Genomic DNA, 6,580 nt, shown 5'->3' on the forward strand with positions numbered 1-6,580 from the left:
CTGAATTCGCAATGCGAATTCACTCGGTAATATCACACTACAATCCGTATTCAATATGCGGATTGTAGTAAATAGAGCCCCATATGTGGTCACATGACAGTGCTGCTAGTGTATGCCAATCATAAGTCAGCGACTGGTCATAAGTTGCGCACACGGTCATATACACATGTACCCAGCTCTTGAGGGAGATGCAGACTTTATTAAAGAGATTATCAGAGCAGCTGACAGTAAAAAAAAAGCCTATTCTTCTCTTGTCAGCAAGAAAAATATATTAATCGCAGTTGCAGCAGGACCCATTGCAGTGCCACAGTAATAATGAGGAAGTCAAAGTGGGACTGTGGGACAGTCACTGAAAAGTGGGACTGTCCCCCCGAAAGTAGGACAGTAGGGAAGTATGCCCAAGCTGTGCCAGAGCCAGGCACTTCAACCATCAAGTAAATATCAGGTATGTTTATAAACATGTACTACTGCCATATACTATATGAGTGATAAAGTATACTGTATTGGCAGTGATAACTTAATTAAATAAGATTTTAGATCTATGTTTTGTATAAACTTGTTATTCAGAATTCTGAAATGTAAAGCGCAATGAAAAGATAATAAATATAAAGTGACCAGGGCCGGATTTACAATAAAGCAACCTAGGCGTCCGCCTAGGGCCCGTTGGGTTCTAAGGGGCCCGTGGCCGCCTCCCCCTCTGAAATCCAGCCCTGGGGATAACCTGCTGCAGCTGGCACTGGACAGAGGAGAAGTCACACACTTACACAGTAAGTATATCAGCAGTAGCATGGTCCTTCAGCTGGCAGCCCGAGGACACAGTAAGTTACTAAGCCAGTCTCCTCCGCTGCGGCTCTCCTCCCTCCCCCTATTATAGCCAGCCTTCCTCTCCGCAGCATGCTCAGCCCACTCCAAACCCCCCTTCTCCCGCAGCCGGCACTGCAGTCACAGTGGTGTTGCCTCCCTCCACCATTGTAGCCGCCACCCCTCCCACCGCTGCATGCGCTGATCATCAGCCTACTACCACCAACCCCCCCCCCACCCACTGCAGCCTGTGCTTCTGTAGCCAGCCAGTGTGAATGCTACCAGCCCCCCTCCCCTGCACAGTGTAGCCAGCGTCATCCGATTCCCCCCCCCCCCCCCCCTCCGGACAACTGTACCTCCCCTGTGCTGTACCGCGGGAGACTTCCCAGTCTGGGTATGTTTAACTTTAAAAATGCTGTGTTAGACAATACTGCTATCTATATATTTATTTATTTGCTGAGTCACTACTTATTGTGAAGGAGTTTTACTCTTGTGATCCCCCACCTCCCCTCTCCCTCTATTCTTCCCCCTATCCTTCTGTCTCACCATGTTCTTCCCCCTTTCCTCCCATCTCCCTATGTTTATCCCACTCTCCTCTCATCTCACCCTATTATTCCCCCCTTTCCTCCTATCTTCCTCTGTCCAGTCACCCCCTATCCCACCGTCTCGCTTATCACCGAGTGTGTGTGTGTGTGTGTGTATATATATATATATATATATATACACACACACACACAATCCTGTCAAACATACAGTATATGTGTGTATACACAGTTGGCTACATATATATTTATTGCAGGATTTTATATATATATATATATATATATATATATTAGTAACACTGCAATAACTGTGCATATATTAACATAGGTGTCGCTGGAGCAAGATGCATCACTATAAATATATATATATATCTCCATAGTTCAGGGTTGCCTACCCTCCCGATTCGGGCAGGAGCCTCCCGATAAACGGGTGCAGCTCCCGCCCCCCCGGAAAGGCAGGCAAGCCTCCCGCCAGCCGCCGATCCCCCGACCCCCCCTCCGAATTACCTGATAAACCCCCGCAGCGGGGGGGCCGCTGACGCGATTCGCGTCATTTTGGCCCCGCCCCCTGCTTTGCAATGCCTATTTTTCCTGCATTGTGTAGCGGGGCTAAAATGACGAGATTGTGTGGCCCCGCCCCCTGTCACGCCCGCAAACTGACCTCACCTCATTTGGACCCGCCCCCTTTTGCCGGCCACGCCCCCTGTGTTGCCGATCTGGCTGCTCCCTCCCGGAAGGAGCAGCCAGATTGTCGGCAAGTATGCCATAGTTCCTATGCAAAGAATGAGGTGGCACTCCCAAGCGATGAGAAACTAGAACTGTATTTAAATCATTGTAGTGACATCAAATATATCATGATATAATTGATGTCACTACAATGATTTAAATACAGTTCTTGTCTCACATCGCTTGGGAATGTCGCCTCATTCTTTGAATAGGAACCATGGAGATTACATTTGTTTTAAGGAAGGCACCCCACTTATGACCTTTTTTACAGAGTTCCAGGCCATATATATATGATAGATGCATGTATATAATATGATGTATGTATCTTGCTCCAGCGACACCTACTGTAATATATGCACAGGTTTGTTTGAGGAAGTGGGGCCCCAAACCAGTATCTTGCCTAGGGCCCCATGAGGTCTAAATCCAGCTCTGAAAGTGACTTAATGCTGAGAACTGTCCTTACTAAATCAATGTGAGTGGATTTAAATTTATTTCCAATGTTTAGTGCTGTTAAATAAAAACGTTTCCTGTATTTACAAGTGAAATGGAATATGTCCACTCGGCCTGAGATTGTTCCCAACAATAAAATAGAGGAATTTTACTTTGGGAAACAAAAATGACAGTGCTGGCCCGAAGCAGTAACATACATAACCTAGCAATGGCTAAAAGCAGCCTTTATGTCTCACAAGGAGCAACCTTAAAAAGAAAAATAAAGTTAAAGAGTTTCATAGGTTCGGACCTGTTTACTAACACATCACTAATTTCCTGATTTGCTCTGTGCTGCTGGGGACCCTGTTGCTTACACTATATAAGTCTTCCTGGCTTCCTGCTGCCTCCATTACCCCTCCTTATCATGACACACCCACACAGCACTGGCCATACCCATAAGGTGCCTACACATTTGGCGATGTGCTACCGATCCGACAATGTGTACGATTTCCCTTAAAACTCCCCTGGCAGTTCCCCGGCAGTCCTGCTCACGATTTGGTGTATGTACAAAAGATACATCGTGCATCCTTTCTTTTTTTTCAGTGCATCATGTTCCAGATTGTCAGATCTGCCCTACAGCACGGCAAATCTGACGATGCGATGTGCGACCAGCGGGGACACGCATCACATCGTGATCATGAGTGGGAACTCACTATTTGAGCATATTTTACACGATCTGTCGTTCTGATGCGTTTGAATCAGCCAGATTGGGTAAAATATCTCCAAGTGTGTAGGCACCTATACTGCTCTCACAATAGCTCATTGATTATTTTTAGCCCCAGGTGGCCCTTAATCTTGCCCAGAATACAACATAAATACAGTAGACACAGAAAGGTCACCCCAATGATTATGAGATTGTGTAGGAGGACAGTTTTTTTACAATCCCTGTCCCCATTGTTTTGTGGATGCTACAATTACTCATACTTGCCAAATCTCCCTGATTGTCAGTGAGACTCCCTGAAATAGTAGCAATCTCCCTGACTCCCTGAAGAATCTAGTAATCTCCTTTATTGCACATATATACCCATTACAATGCTGTTACATATTTATAGAGAGATTATTTCTATATATACTGTGTGTGTGTATATATATATATATATATATATATATATATATATATATATATATATATATATATATAAGAAAGCTAGGGTCCGCACTCACATCCTCCACAGCAAGTCAAAAATCGGGGTATACATGATATATATACATACATATATGAGAATTATACATCAAATAGGATCATTAGTGTAATTTCCCTGCATTGGTTATAAGGCACAATGATCCCATGCATTTTTTGAAAAGTATCAGTGAGTTTTCATCAACAAATAGATCTTACTTGCTGCTTTGTGGCTCAGTTACATTTCAAAAGTAGGGCCCATCAGTGGTTACCATCGATAGCACACAAACCATCTATAGTGAACCATTGATGGTTTGCACCCTTTTGATGGCCACCGCTGCTGGGTTCACTGCTGGGTCAGGTTGTCTTTTTGCTTTTGTGTTACGGGAGATGCCGAGCCACAGTCCAATCAAAAATGGGGGCGGCACTTAGCGGCCGCCGGAGGCTAGGCCGAGCTCTGTTCTGTAAAAAATAATGTATAAAAACATTGGCTCCCAGTAGTCCATCGATGGCAGAGAACCATCGATGGTTGATGGCCATCCCTATTCAAAACAGCAGTTCCATGGGAATCGGTATGATTTACCGCCGGACCCCTGGCCAAATCCCGACAGCGGCAGCCCGACAAGGATGAAATTCCCGATCGTCCCAAGGTAAGTATTCACTAATCTAATTCTACCCCCTAACTCTAACCCTCCATTAGGGGTGCCTAACCCTAACCTTCCCCCCCAGTGCCTAACCCTAATCCCCCTGGGAGCCCTAAACCTAACTCCCCTCCCCCCATGGCTGTCCGCGCTCGGTTCCCAGCATCACTTCGATCGGGATTCCGGGCGCCGATCTCCTGGCATCGGTAAAATGACAAGCATCTAGATTTAGACGCCTGTCATTTAACCCTCGCTGGGATTAAGCAGTCGGGAAGCCGGCTGTCGGGATTAGGTATGCCGGTTTCCCGACTGCATACCGCTCCAAGGCACAGACAGATAGCACAGTCATTGTATTACACATTAGCGATACTTGTGGAGAAGATACAGGAGCTGATCCTGAATTGAGAGCAAAGCAAGTAACTGTGCACCTTGGTAAAACCATGCTGCACTGCATGTTACGCAGATTTAAATGTGCATGGACGTGTACACACTCAAATCTAAATTGCAGTGTAAATATAAAGCTGTCCAGTATTTGTGGGCTACAAATGTATTTGCACTCCTTGCATTGCAACATGGTTTGTTCAAGATACAAAGATACTTGCTTTTTTGTTTTTCTTTACTCCCAACTCAGATTCATTAAATATTGGGATTTATAAGCATTCTCAGATTGACCAGCAAGGTAAATAACAGTAATTTAGATTTTGATGCAGGTAATTTAGCATATTACAAATAAATTCTAATAAATGTATTTTTAAATATTAGTAGATGAGATAGAGGCCTCAGCAGTTCTCTAATGTGGTACAGCGACCAAAAGACATTCACAGTGTTTATATGAATATAGTTTGTATGTGTGAGTTTCCCTTACTTCTTCTCTCTGCAACTGCGTCATGTACGTCGCTCATCTTCCTCTCAGCTCCGCTCTCACTCTTCTCGTCCGAGCTAGATGGTAACTTTCTCCATCTCTTCTTGTCCTTCCTCAAGATGGATCCCTTCTCCTCTTCCTCATCAGATGAGCTGTAATCCATCCTCCTCTTTCTGGCTTCTCCAGCCCCGCTCCTCTCCTCCTCTGAGCTAGATGTTATCTTCCTACATCTCTTCTTAGTCTTCCTCATGATGGATCCCTTCATATCTTCCTCATCAGAGGAGCTGAAAACAATCCGTCTCTTCATCGCCTCTCGAGCCCCACTCCTCTCCTCCTCTGAGCTAGATAACTTTCTCCATCTCTTCTTATTTCTCCTCATGATGGACCCCTTCACATCTTCCTCATCAGATGAGTTGGAAACCAATCTTCTCTTCATGGCAGCCTTCTCCATCTCTGCATCCACAGCTGACGTCCAACTGTCATTGATCCACCAAGGGTTTGAAAGTAAACAGCTCAGCTGTCCTGGCGGCAGCCGCATGCCTCAAAAACAACATGTGGCAGTTACCTGCCCATATCACTGCGCTGTATATGGTGTATGCTGGATGTGTCTATGTGCATGTAACATCCATTGGGAGGCATGGGTGAAATGACCACTGGATAACTTGGGGGTTTCCTAATTTATGGTGTGGAAGTAATTATATCAATGTAGACTTTTCACATTAAAATGTAACTATATCAAGAACATATGAAAAGATGTTTATTTTTTTTATATATAACAATAGCAACTAGTTATTGGAAGAATAAACAACCAGGTGTCAGTACAAATAATGTTATATAGCAGCAGGGGCGTTTCAAGAGAGGAGGGGGGCCCATGTGCAGTCTCAATCTGGGGCCCCCTCCTCTCTCTACAGTGGTCGGCAGCTCACTGAGGGCCTGATTCAGAGCCGGACGCTATTTGCGCTCGCTCGTCAAGAAAAAGGGGCTGGCTATTTAAATTAACCATTCGCTCTTTGCGGTCTGTTCACGCCTCTATGTCTGAAAGATCGAACAAAACATGCGAACGTAATTTTGAAAAAAACGACCCCTTGCCGCTCGCATCATACGTCATGTCCGCTATTTATTAGATTAATCAAGTACATCGGACGGCGTATGAACTGCTCGCTATTCTTGTGGTTGGTTTTTCCTACCACAATCATGCGAGCAGTTCTAACTATAAAACAACCAAGTGACGTGGTCGATGACGCTGCTTTAGTAATTATGCACACCCTTAAAATGCCCGTTTTGACCTTTAGGCACGCCTGCGTTCTGCTCTCCACTACCCGTTTTCAAGCACCTTCCCCTGTTACCTCCCACAAACGCCTCATTCTGTCACTCAAAATAGCAGGCATTCGCTATTTAG

This window comes from Taudactylus pleione, unplaced genomic scaffold, assembly GCF_031769625.1.
Source record: "Taudactylus pleione unplaced genomic scaffold, aTauple2 ptg000296l, whole genome shotgun sequence".
NCBI classification, from domain to species: Eukaryota; Metazoa; Chordata; class Amphibia; order Anura; family Myobatrachidae; genus Taudactylus; species Taudactylus pleione.